Raw genomic sequence first — 14069 nt, 5'->3', positions numbered from 1 at the left:
GTTCTGGGACAGAACAATGACGGGGGTGCTGGGAGAGAGCAATGATGGAGGTGCTGGGACAGAACAATGACGGGGGTGCTGGGAGAGATCAATGACGGGGGAGCTGGGACAGAGCAATGATGGGGGTCCTGGGACAGAGCAATGACGGGGGTGCTGGGACAGAACAATGACGGGGGTGTTGGGACAGAACAATGACGGGGGTGTTGGGACAGAACAATGACGGGGGTGCTGGGACAGAACAATGACGGGGGTGCTGGGACAGAGCAATGATGGGGGTGCTGGGAGAGAGCATTGATAGTATATTAATGGGGGGTACATATCTGTATTCAGGGACACAGTGTGGGGGAGACACATTTATATATACAATATATGTGACCTTGTTATTTTCTAGGCTGGAGATCATCGTGACAAGACGAGTTGTGGCTGGGAGATGTGGACATGAAGGTCTGACCAGACGGAGAAGAAGCAGCAGACACCGTCTCTGATCAGATGAGACGTCAGCGGTAAGTGCCTGGATGTAGATATTATTCTGTGTGACTAGGAGTGATAATGTTATCTGTAAAATCCCTCAGGCTGCATTCTTACACTTGTGTGAAATGTCCGTGTGCTGCCAGATTTTTTTTATCGGATGGTCCACGGACTCGTAGAGTTTTATAGATCCATTCACACATCCATGAAAATCACGGATCTGAGAATGAGATCTAAGAGGGTCAGAGAATGTCCTGTTCTGATCCGATTTTTAGGATTAGAATAGGACATGCTCAATGTGTCTGTAAAACAGGGCAGCACATCGACATTGCACACGGATACGGGAATGTAGCCTTATTATGTATAGCACAGTCCCTTAATATATAGTGTACTCATTTATTATGTAAAGCTCCATCCTTAGTTATATAGTTTCATCTTTTATTATGTATAACACCCTCCCTTATTACCTACCATCCTCTCTAGTTATATACGGTGCCGTCTCTTATTATATAGCTTCCTCTGCTGTTCTGTACAGTGCTGTCCCTTACATAGCGCATTCTTGTTATTTTTGGCAGCCACAGCACCCTCTTTTATTAAATACTGTAGTCCTCTCTTCTTAGATATAAAATGACTGCTGATGGAGCAGCCGGTGACCAGAAGACCAGTCCATCAGCTCCTCCATCAGAAAAGAAGCTTTTCCTTGCTCCATCAGCCGTCATTGCATTATATATCTAACAAGAGAGGGCACTGTGTAATAAGGGGTAGCAATATATATAATAAAGGAGGCTATGTAAGAGGTATATATATGTGTGTGTGGCTATATATATATCTGTAGCTTTGTCGCCATAAAAGTCGGGGGTCCCAGACACATTTCTTGCACAGGTGCGCCAAGCAGTCAGTGTCCGCCCCTGGTCTGGACCACATATTCCTCATCCTGATCCTCTTTCCTCTCACCATGCCGAGTGCCCGGAGACAACTGATCCCACACTTGGACACTCCAAAGAGCTGTTCACTTATCCATTTATAGATTCGGGCCTCTCGCCCGGCCCGATTTAAGCGGGGCATGAGGAGATCGCATGTAGCTATGCCAAAATATTTGAGCAGCCACGGTCACATGAAGGTGACAGTGGGAAACTGTAGCAAGTGGTGGATGATGATGATGAAACACAATTGCCACCAAGTCAGGAGGAGGCTCAGGGTGCGTACGTGGAAGAAAAGGTGGTGGACGATGAAGTCACTGACCCAACCTGGCAAGGCGACATGCATAGCGAGGACTGCAGCGCAGAGGGGGAGGGAGACGTAGCACCACAACAGGCAGGAACAAGCAGTGTGGTGGCCACAGACACAAGGCGGGAAACTGTTCCCCGGAACACCAACGCGAGGAAAGTTGCAAATCCAACTGTTAGGTCTTCCAGAGTCTGGCTCTTTTTTGAAGACTGTCCAGATAACCCCAGAAAGGCTATTTACAACCTCTGCCATGCCAGCATAAGCAGGGGCATCAAATCTACCAGCCTAACCACCACCAGCATGCTCAGGCACATGACAGCAAAGCTCCCGACTAGTTGGACCAAATGCCAGGGTCCAGAAACAGTTTCTGCGGGTGACACCACTGCCTGTTCTGCTGTTGAGTGTGCATGCCAATCCTCTGTCCATGGCGCAGGCGAAGATGCCTCCCGCCCTGCACCTGTCAACACATACTTCACACACCACCATCGGCAACCACGTCCACGTCCTTGTCCCAGAACAGTGTTCAGTTGTCCCTACTGCAGTCTTATGAACGCAAGCCAAATGCGCAGCCAAAGGCCCACAGGCCACACTACTAGACTCCCATGTCAGGGTTTCACAGCGACGACACCAGGGAGGCCACACAATATCTCACCGCTGCCACCAATTTGTCAGGGCTCCACAGCAACGACGCTAGTGAGATCACACAATATTTTACCGTGCCGTCACTCTGTCAGGATTTCGTCAGGGATTCGCGAGCACACGATCCAGACTACTCCCTACGCAGCTATCTGCAATTGTCCAGTGAGCGTATGGCGTCACACCTCCGGATTCCAACTCATGGAATATGTGTACACGCCACGTACGGTTACTGCCAGCTTCTCGATAGCCCAATTATTATTATTTGCTGCCACCACCGGCCGAGTTTGAAATATAATACAGGCCTGGCCGGACGTCTGCATTCTGGTAGCATATTGCTTCGGGGGAGGGAATGATTACAGAGCAAAAGAAACAGAACTATTACATTTTATATTTAATCCAAAAGGGAGGCAGTGTTATGAAAAATATACAAAGATTTTACAAAAGGGACAATACAGTACAGATATACAGTTACACAAAGTAAACAGGATTAAAGAAGACTTACTATAAAGATCGCTGCGACGATTCAATATATGTAGAGGGAAGCACTCCGATGCCTGTTCAGTGATCGTGACCCGTGCTACACAAAATATGTAACTTCCAACATGAGTACCCATCCATCCTCCGTGGATTCTTTTATGCCTAAGGGGAGACCTGCCCACACACCCCCTGTGCTGACATCACGTGGGTTGGACTCTAACCTGCACATTTTTAGTAAGATATCTGGTTTTTGGGATAACTTATCGCTGGTTGATCCTAGAAGCCCAAAAGTGATACCATATTTTCTATTATGATTTTACATTCATTTATAGACCACACATGGCGTAATTGTGATCTGCTATTTTAATACTTTTGCGCCACAGCCCCACGGAGGGGCTTACAGCGACAGGAAATTATCCATATTGTTCCTTAGGTGACCCTGTCACTAAAAATATTGGTCCCATTATTATCAGAATTATGGAACTTGAGCTATTCCATATTTTTTATCGGTGCCGGGCGTCCTGGGAATCTCTATTCCCTTTGACGTCCTGGGGATGATGTTTCTCAGCTAGGTGTTGATTTATCTCAAGACTGTGTTTAATTATCCCCTGCCTCTGCCAGGGAGAAAGACCCTCACATTTTAATTAGGATATAGCACCTTCTGTGCCAGCATTTGTTTACAAGACACTTCTGCTGTGGGTGATAATTTGCAGAGAGATCGCTCTTTCGATTGTCAGCTCTTCTCTGGTGACAAATGGTAGATAAGGGAGGGGTGAAGAGGGGTTTGGGAGAAATGGTTAATATTTTCTTAATATCTCCCTGACATCCCACATTTCTCAAAAGCTTGTACTTAAAATGTTGCCTTTTAGGCTCATGGAAACTGAATCTTTCCGCAATCTGATGGCGGCGGCAGTCCCTCGGTACTCGGTCCCCAGCCGCCACTATTTCTCCTGGTGTGCCATCCCTGCATTACACAAGCACGTGTCTCAGAACATTACCCATGCCTTCAACAACGCAGTTACTGGGAAGGTCCACCTAACCACGGACACATAGACAAGTGCTTGTGGGCAGGGACGGTACATCTCGTTGACGGCACACTGGGTTAATATAGTGGAAGCCGGGACCCAGTCGCACCCTGGGATGGAACACGTCCTCCCGACGCCGAGGATTGAGGGCACTGGGTCAGTCAGGGTTTCCCCCACATTCTACAGTTCCTGCACCTCCTCCTCCTCCTTAGCCTCTATCTCCGAAATGACCACATCAGTTGGAAGCTGGAAGCACTGCAGCACTGCTTCGGCCAAGCAGCAACAGGCACTGCTGAAGCTAATATTCTTAGGTGACAAACCGCACACCGCTGCAGAGTTGTTGACAGCTGTAAAAGAGCAGGCAGGTCTGTGGCTGTCACCGCTGATCCTACAGCCAGGCATGGTTGTGTGTGACAATGGCTGGAACCTGGTGGCGGCTCTGAAGCTAGGCGAGTTCGCACACGTACCATGCCTGGCCCATGTGCTCAACACAGTTGTTCAGCGGTTACTGAAAACCTACCCGGATCTGTATGAGCTGCTTGTCAAAGTACGCCTCGTGTGTGCCCATTTTCAAAAGTAACCCTATAGCTTCCGCCTCCCTCGCTATGCTTCAGCAGCATTTGCAGCTTCCAGCTCACCGACTGGTGTGCGATGTCACCACGCATTGGAACTCAATGTTGCAGATGTTGGGAAGGACTTGTGAGAAGCAGAGGGCAGTTGTTGATTACCAGCTTCAACATGCCCGTCGTTATTCAGGTCAGTATCCGCACATAAGAGCTGATGAGTGGACATGATTGTCAAACATCTGTGCCGTCCTCCAAAACTTTGAGGACTCCACCAAGATGGTGAGTGGCGATGACACCATAATTAGCATCACCATCCTGCTTCTCTGTCTACTGAAACGCTCACTGCTCACAATTAAAGAGGAGGCATTGCAGGCGCAGTACGATGAGATGGAGCAAGGAACCATACAGGGTGATGCCACACAGACCAGCCTCATCTCAACCCAACGTGGATTGAGTGATAATGAGGAGGAGGGAGAGGAGGAGGAACAGGAGCTGGTTTCCTGCACTACCCACACAACTGTAATACTGTCTGTTCAGCATGGATGGCCTGAGCAGAGGAGGAGGATGAGGAGGAGAGCATGGACAGTCGTCCTCTTGGTCAGGACAGGGAAGACTTGGCTGTTACCAGTCTGGCACATGGCTGACTTTATGTTAATAATAATAATAATAATAATTTTTTATTTCTAAAGCGCCAACATATTCCACAGCACTTTACATTTTAGAGGGTACTTGTACAGACAATAAAAGACATTACAGAATAACAATAATCCATAAATCACCAGATACCAGGAGGAGTGAGGGTCCTGCTCTCAAGCTTACAATCTATGAGGAAATAGAGGAGACACGAAGGGTTAATGGTAACAATTGCTTGTTTTGTACGGTCGACCATCAATGTAATAAATAGGGTAATCACATAATGCTAAATGAATCAGTTACCAACCAGTATGTGAACAAGTACAGGCACAGAAGTCTATTAGTACATGGAGGTGTGAACAGATAATAAGAGGGCGCTGATTTGGAAGGAAGTTTTGTATGGGGAAAAAAAGGAGGGGATAGTTAGATAAGTGAGGTGAGGCGATAGGCCAGTCTAAAGAAATGCGTTTTTAGGGCAAGCTTAAAACTGTGGGTATTGAGGATTAATCAAAGAGTCCTGGGTAGTGCATTCCAAAGAATTGACACAGCACGTGAGAAGTTTTGTAGACGGGAGTGGGAGGTTCGGATTATTGAGGATGTTAATCTTAGGTCATTAGCAGAACGGAGGGCACTGGTAGGGTGGTAGACTGAGACGAGGGAGGAGATGTAGGGTGGTGCTGAAGCATGGAGCGGTTTGTGAGTGAGGGTGATGAGTTTATATTGAACTCTATAGCGGATGGGTAACCAGTGCAACGACTGGCACAGGGTAGAGGCATCGGTGTATCGGTTGGTGCGGAATACAATCCTGGCTGCTGCATTTAGGACAGATTGGAGAGGGGAAAGTTTAGTAAGAGGGAGACTGATTAGTAGAGAGTTGCAGTAGCCCAGGTGAGAGTGAATCAGAGCTACAGTAAGAGTTTTTGCAGAGTCAAAGGTAAGAAAAGGTCGATGACATGAGCGAGCGAGTGATTTGATGTGAGGAGTGAAGGAAAGATCAGAATCAAGTATAACCCCAGGACAGCGGGCTTGTTGCTGGGGAGTAATGGTTGAGCCACACACGGAGATGGCAATATTGGGCACAGGTAGCTTAGTGGAAGAAGGAAACTCAAGAAGTTCAGTTTTTGACAGATGCAGTTTCAGATAGAGGGAGGACATAATGTCAGAGACGGCGGAGAGACAATCACTGGTGTTTTGTAATAATTCAGGGGTGAGGTCAGGAGACTGTGTATAATTGGTGTCATCAGAAAATAGATGGTATTGTCCAATAGGGGTTGTGTATAAAGAGAAGAGGAGGGGGCATAGGACCGATTCTTGAAGAACCTCGACAGTAAGGGGAAAAGGGGAGGAAGATGTCATGGGTTTATCAGAGGTGACAGTCGCCTCTAGGACCTAGCGGCTACCTCCCTCTGGTTAATTAGCTCCCTGGCCTGGGTGTATAAATACTTGGTGTGTCTGAGAGGGAGGTGCCGGCTATATTCATTACTACTTGTGAGGCTTTAGCAAGAGCAGTACTTCGTCCTCTCTGGAGCTTGAGACCATGTGCACAATTGAAGTCGTCCAAAGCTAAGCAATTCCCCCCTGTTTGTCTAACCTTGTTGTCTATAGAGTTTAGTGCAGATCGACTAGTGCTCATCTCCTCCTATCCCTAGCCTTAGCCATACGCTAGGGAAAGTCAGGGCGAGGCACGCGTGCGACGATTGGTGCAGAGCCAATATAGGGACGGTAGTTGAGACAGGATGACACTAGATCAGACTAGGAGGTCTCCACTACCCCCTTTTCCTAGTGTCTGGGCTCCCTTTCCCTCTTCCCTCTGTGTTGCACTAAGTCTTTCCCACACCTTGCGTGACATTATAGCCGGCCGAGCACGTTTTGAAAAAGAAAAAATCTGACTTTTTTTTTTTTCTGTGTGCTTTTGGGCGTGCACCTTTTTTTCCCCTTTCTCCTTTGGTATGGGATCAGTTGCAGAGCTTGCAGAGCAGTTTCGCTGTCTATCTCTGGAGGTGAATGACCTCTGCTGTGAGGTTCAGCAGCAGCATCAGCGATTACAGGCCGCCAATGTGAGGGTCCCTGCAGGTAGGCCTGTCCAGCCTGAACCCAAGGTTGCCCTCCTGGAGAGGTTTCCAGGAGGTAGGGACAAGTTTGGTAATGAGGAGCAACGGATTTGTATTGTGATTTCTATATTGCAGGGAGATCCTCAGTCATGAGCGTTTTCGTTACCGCAGGACTCGGTTTGTCTCCAGTCTGTGGAGGGGTTTTCAGGGCTCTGGCCCTCATCTATGATGACTAGTGTTGAGCATTCCGATACTGAAATATCGGTTTTTCGGCCGATATTCACGGTATCGGAGTTCCGATACTGAGTTCCGATACTTTTACAATATCGAATACCGGAATCGGAAGTTCCCATAATGCCTGCGCTCTGCAGTGTCTCTGAAGGATGACAAGCTGGATGGCAGCGCTCAGCTGCGATCCAGCCTGTCATCAGAATGCCATCCCAGCGTGGGAGAATTCTCCTGATCGTTTAAAAGCCGGCGGGCGGTAAAAAGCCTGCGGGGGGTAAAAAGCCGCCGGCTTTTAAACAATCACACCGCCCCATACTGCTTCCCCGCAGCCTCCGACCCCGATCCTCCGCTCCCCCCGCCACCTCCCATCCCGATCGTAAGTTAGGGCCGGGCGGGGAGCACAGCACCAAGGAGCGGGGAGCGAAGGACCCGGGCGGGGAAGCCGGCAGTGAAAAGACTTCACCGCCGGCTTTCCGTTCTGTGCTGCGCTTTCCCGCCGGTTATTTCAAGTGAACAGCTGAGGTATCAGGTGATGCCGATCAGCTGTTCATTTGAAGTCGCCGCGGTGCCCTCAGAGGGTTCATGTGAGTTCATGCTTGACTGCATTGCATGAACTCACATGAAGTTTCCCATGGTCGCACAGGTCAGCCTCACCTCCCAGACCATCAGCCCGTCATGATTAGTGTGTGCGCGATGTCTGCGGGTGTGTGCTATGTCTGTGCGATGTCTGCGAGTGTGTGCGGTGTCTGTGAGATATCTGCGGGTGTGTGCGGTGTCTGTGCGATGTCTGCGGGTGTGTGCGGTGTCTGTGCGATATCTGCGGGTGTGTGCGGTGTCTATGCGATGTGTGCGGGTGTGTGCGTGCAGGCAGACATAGGCCGATGTGACACTACTACTCCCATCGGCCTATGTCTGTCCCCCGTCCACTCGTGCCAGCAGGATCAGCTCGATGGGAGCAGTAGTTCCCATCAGCCTGATCCTGCTATTTAAATTGCCCTACTGTGTCCCCAATAAATGTTAGATACATGTCATTGGTGGCCAGTGGTTACCTACAATAAATTAGTTCATACATTACCTGTCCCCGCCGATCGCCACCTAAAATAAAGTAAAAAATAAAAAACTACACCTATACTCACCTAGACACCTAATTCCCCGAAGCCATCGATCTCCTGTAATAAGATATAAAATAATAAACCACAACCTTATCCTTACCCCTCCGTAGTAGTCCACGAGTATCCCACGATGATCTCCAGTTTAGAGCAGCCACATAGAATGTGACCGCTCTGAACCGCTGCCGCCGCTAGAATGACGGGGCCGTAAAGCAGCCCCGTCATTGCATAAGCGGGTTCGCCGGAGTTCAGGCAGCGCTGCTCCTGTTAGCTCCTTTACGGCCCTGCTGTATCGTGAGAAATTCCCACGGTACAGCAGTGCCGTAAAGGAAGTCACCGGAGCAGCGCTGACTGAATGCACTCCGGTGACCTCAGTCAGGGGCTCCCGCTGCCGGGAGCGGACGTGTTCCCGGCAGCGTGAGCTTACAGCAGCAGTATTACCAGCTTCCCAGGCTTCAAACATCTGCCCCAGCCGTCTGCTTAACCTCAGCTAGAGACTAAAATTATGGGGGTTCCCACGCCAATTTTTTTTTTTTAATAAATCCTTTATTTTAACACTAAATGACACTTGAGGAGTTAATAAAGATGCAGTCCCTAAATTATTATTTATTTTTTAATTAATTTTTCCAAAAATTTTAGACATGGGCTTTGCCATATTTTTGTATGCCAGCCAGGTACAGCATCCAGGAACGGGCTGCCCCCAACTCCCAGCTGCCTATTTGTACCTGGCCGGACACAACAATATAGGGAAGCCCTTTTTTTCTTAATTATTTCATGAATTTCATGAAATAATTAAAAAAAAAAATACGTGGAGCTTCGCCCTATTTTTGTGTCCAGCCAGGTACAACTAGGCAGCTGGGGGCTGGAATCCGCAGCGCAGGGAGGCCCAAGCTTTCTGGGCCCCACCCGCTGCAAATTGCAGTCCGCAGTCACCCCAGAAAATGGCGCATTCATAGAAGCGCCATCTTCTGGCACTGTACCCAACTCATCCAGGGCCCTGGTGCGGTGGCTCACTGGGTAATAAAGGGGTTAGGGCCAGCTTGGCATTATCAGCTGGCCCTAAGCCCGAAATTCATGGGGTCACGCCAATATTAGACATGACCACCATGAATTTCTAGTAAAGTATTTAAAAAAAAACACAAACACCCAGAATAAAGTCCTTTAATTGAAATAAAGACACAATTCTTTATTGTTCTAAATTAAACCATACTTACCGTCACACCCATTCCAGCTGAAGCCAACGATCTCCTGCAATAAAAGTAAAATAATAAAGCAACCTCATCCTTACCTTTCCATGGTTCCCACGACGGCTTCAGCTCTGCTACATCGAGATGACAGGCTGGACCGCAGCAGAACGCTGCCATCCAGCCTGTCATCCCGCAGACACTGAGAAGCACAGGCATGCTTGCACTCCTCAGTGTCAGGCTGTGACGGCATCCAGATGAGCCGAGTCTCTCACGCTCACCGCATGCGCAGGAGAATTCTCCCACGCTGTCAGTGACGTGCATGAGGTGAGCTGAGTTCATTGTCGGCTCATCTGGATGCCGTCACAGAGAGACACTGAGGAGTGCAAGCATGCCTGTGCTTCTCAGTGTCTGCGGGATGACAGGCTGGATGGCAGCGTTCTGCTGCGATCCAGCCAGTCATCTCGATGTAGCAGAGCTGAAGCTGTCCTGGGAACCATGGAAAGGTAAGGATGAGGTTGCTTTATTATTTTTCTTTTATTGCAGGAGATCGTTGGCTTCAGCTGGAATGGGCGTGATGGTAAGTATGGTTTAATTTAGAACAATAAAGAATTGTGTGTTTATTTCAATTAAAGGACTTTATTCTGGGTGTTTGTGTTTTTTTTAACTTTGCCTTAGGGGTTTAATAATGGGGTGTCTTATAGACGCCTCTCCATTACTAACCTGGGCTTGATGTCAGCTGGCATTATAAGCGGACATCAACCCCAGCCCTATTACCCCACTGCCACCGCTACAGGGCAGTGGGAAGAGCGAGGCTAAGTGCCAGAATTGGCGCATCCTATGGATGTGCCATTTCTGGGGCTGCTGACGGCTGGTGTTTCTAGCCTGGGAGGGGGCCAATATTCATGGCACCCTTCCTGGGCTATTAATGTCAGCCCCCAGCTGTCTGCCTAGCCTTTGCTAGCTATTAAAATAGGGGGAACCCCACGCCAATTTTTTTTTTAATAAATCCTTTATTTTAACACTAAATGACAAGTACAGTAATCAACACTGTCACTGTACTTCATATATATGTGACTGACATGTTTCTATCTATCTAATCTATGTGTGATGCTCTATTCTTTCTGTTATAAATTGTCAGGTACCGGTGTATGCCGCTGCTGAATTGCCGGCTTTTCATGTTTCACTGTGAGCACTGTTCCCATCGATTTGGGCAACCACCTCCCCCAATACATTCTACATTATTGTTAGTTGTTTTACTTCATGTAGAATTAACCTACAAGGAAAGAAAGGGTTTATTTTCGTTCCGATATTTGTGTCCCATTGACTTGCATTGGGTTCCGGTATCGGAATCGGCGATATCCGATACTTTTTGGGTATCGGCCCGATCCAATCCGATCCGATATTTCCTAATATCGGAAGATATCGCTCAACACTAATGATGACCCTAACCGAAACTCCTTGGCTTAGTCTAGACTATATTGACTTCATCAGTGGATTCGGTCAGTGGAGACGTACAGTTCTGAATTCCGTAGATGGGCAACAGATTCCAAATGGAAGGACTCAGCCCTTAGGAGTCAGTTTTGTGGGGGGCTTACTGAAAGGTTGAAAGATGCCTTGGCAGTATATGAAACCCCTCAGTCCTTGGAGGCTGCCATGTCTTTGGCCATATGTCTTGATAGATGCCTTCAGGATAGACGGGTGCGACCGCCTTCTCCAGGGCCTTCTTGTCGGGGTTGTGTACTTTTGCCAAGGGAGCGGTCTGGGGGTGAACCAGTACTGGGGGAGGTGGGGAAACCCATGCAATTAGGGGGGTGTCTCTACATCATACATCTCCCCGGAGATTCACAAGAAAAGAGGCGTTTGTTTTTTTGTGGGAAAAAGAGACATTTTGTCGGGACCTGTAATTCAATTCCTAAACAAAAGGAGACTCAATTAACTCTTGGTAGTCTGGAGTTGGATAAACAAGGGGTACATTTGTGGCCAAACTTCCGTTCCCTCTTTGTCCTGACAGCAGAGGTGGTGCGGTAGAGAGCAAAACCGAGAAAATTTCTGTGTTTGTTGACAGCGTAGCCGGAGTCAGCGCGGTGGATGCTGAGAAAAAAGATGGCGGTCTACGTCCCTGTTTAGATTTCCGGGAATTAAATCAAATTACCATCCGTGATCCATACCCTCTTCCTCTGATTCCTGATTTGTTCAGCCAGGTTGTGGGAGCTAAGGTATTCTCCAAGTTGGATTTAAGGGGATCCTACAATCTGGTTAGAATCAGAGAAGGGGACGAATGGAAAACAGCGTTCAATACCCCGGAAGGTCATTTCGAGAGTCTGGTTATGCCTTTTGGTTTGACCAATGAACCTGCTGTATTCCAGCATTTCATAAATGACATTTTCCATCATTTGGTGGGGAGGTTTGTGGTGGTCTATCTGGACGATATTTTGGTTTACGTATTCACCTGATTTTGAGACTCATCGGGGGCATGTTAAGCAGGTGCTCCAGATAATAAGGGATAACAAACTTTATGCCAAACTAGAAAAATGTGTTTTCGCTGTTCAGGAGGTGCAGTTTTTGGGGTACTTGTTGTCATCTTCGGATGGATCCGGAGAATATCCGTGCAGTCCTTGACTGCGAATGTCCCGAGAACCTGAAGGCTCTAAAACGTTTTCGGGGCTTTACTAATTTTTACCGGAAATTCATCCAAAATTACTCTGTTATAGTGAATCCACTGACATGACTAAGAAGGGGTCTGATTTTTCAAATGGTCGGATGCTTCCCTCCAGGCTTTTTCTTCCTTAAAGAATAATTTTGCCACTGCACCTATACTCAGTCAACCCAATGTTTCTCAACCCTTTATTGTGGAGGTTGATGCTTCGGATGTCGGGGTTGGGGCTGTGTTGTCTCAGGGTTCGTCCTCTGGTAAATGGCGACCATGCGCTTTCTTTTCTAAAAAAATTTCTTCGGATAAGAGAAATTATGACGTGGGAATAGGGAACTTTTGGCGATCAAATTGGCGCTCAAGGAATGGCGACATTGGTTGGAGGGGGCTGTCCATCCTATTACTCTTATTACTGACCATAAGAACCTGTCATATCTTCAATCAGCTAAACGTCTCAACCCTAGGCAAACCAGATGATCCCCGTTTTTTACTAGGTTCAATTTTGTTGTCACTTTTCACCCAGTGGTCAAAAATGTCAAGGCTGATGCTTTGTCCCGGAGCTTCCCTGGTGGTGGTGACCATGAGAACCCTGCCCCGATATTACAGAAAGGGGTAGTCATTTTGGCACTTTATCCTGAACTGGAGGGTGAGGTGTTGGAGGCACAAGGGGACTCCCCTGCCTCCTGCCCCTCAGGAAAGTTATGTGTACCATCTGATATGTGCCACAAAGTAATTAAGGAACATCATAACTCTGTGCTTGCTGAGCATCCAGGTGGTAAGGCAACCGTGGACCTCCTCTCTCGTCATTTTTGGTCACTGGGATTGCATCGGGATGTGGTTGAACACGTAGCTGCTTGTAGTATTTGCGCTCGTTCTAAAGTATCGCATACCCATCCATCTGGTACTCTTCTTCCGCTACCTATCCCTAGTAGGCCATGGACACACTTGTCCATGGATTTTATTGCTGACCTACTGGTTTATGCAGGCAAAACGGTGGTTTTGGTAGTAGTAGATAGGTTCAGTAAAATGGTTCACTTCTTCGCATTACCTGCACTTCCCAATGCCAAGACACTTGCTCAGGTGTTCATAAATGAGATTGTGAAGCTTCACGGGGTTCCCTCCGATGTGGTGTCAGATTGAGGGACCCAGTTTGTTTCCAAGTTCTGGAAGGCATTCTGTTCTCGACTGGGGGTGCAGCTGTACTTTTCCTCTGCTTTCCACCCTCAGTCGAATGGTTAGACCGAGCGTGTCAATCAGAACTTGGAGACCTACATCAGGTGTTTCATCTCCGAAAATCAGGAGGATTGGGCATCCTACTTATCGCTGGCAGAATTTGCCATTAATAATCATCGTCAAGAATCCACTGGCAGGTCATTGATCTTCGGTGCATACGGTTATCACCCACAGTTTGGTACCTTTAGTTGGGGAGGAGCTTCAGGAGTTCCTGAGGAGGAACAGTTTGCTTTGTTGCTCTCCTCGGTATGGCAGGGTGTTCTGAGTAATTTAAAGATCATTGTAGACAGGTATAAACGTATGGCTGACAGGAAACGCTTGCCAGGTCCGGACCTGAATGTGAATGACTTTGTGTGGCTGTCTACCAGGAATATAAGATTGAAAGTTCCTTCTTGGAACCTGGGACCTAGGTTTCTTGGTCCCTATAGTATAACCGCCGTCATTAATCCAGCAACGTTTTGTCATGAACTTCCTCAGGCCCTTAAGGTCCACAATGTGTTTCACAGGTCCTTACTCAAAAAGTATGTGGAACCTCTTGAGCCCTCACCTCTACCACCGCCCGCAGTAATGGTTGAT

General features: G+C 47.9%; 1 long non-coding RNA gene across 2 annotated transcripts in view; it reads left to right on the top strand.

Annotated features, from left to right (window-relative positions):
• LOC141257894 (uncharacterized) overlaps positions 1-14069 on the top strand; it is a 360681-nt gene that overhangs the window by 47106 nt on the left and 299506 nt on the right. Inside the window, exon 3 of one of the 2 annotated variants that reach the window (XR_012318118.1) lies at positions 392-503. The exons of the other annotated variant lie outside the window; for it this stretch is intronic. This is a non-coding gene — a long non-coding RNA (uncharacterized lncRNA). The remainder of the gene's footprint in view (positions 1-391; positions 504-14069) is intronic. 2 annotated transcript variants of the gene reach the window in all.

Source organism: Phyllobates terribilis, unplaced genomic scaffold (genome assembly GCF_046119375.1).
Source record: "Phyllobates terribilis strain yellow unplaced genomic scaffold, ASM4611937v1 Scaffold_3__8_contigs__length_932513732, whole genome shotgun sequence".
NCBI classification, from domain to species: Eukaryota; Metazoa; Chordata; class Amphibia; order Anura; family Dendrobatidae; genus Phyllobates; species Phyllobates terribilis.
This window is presented reverse-complemented; position numbering and strand designations above follow the sequence as displayed.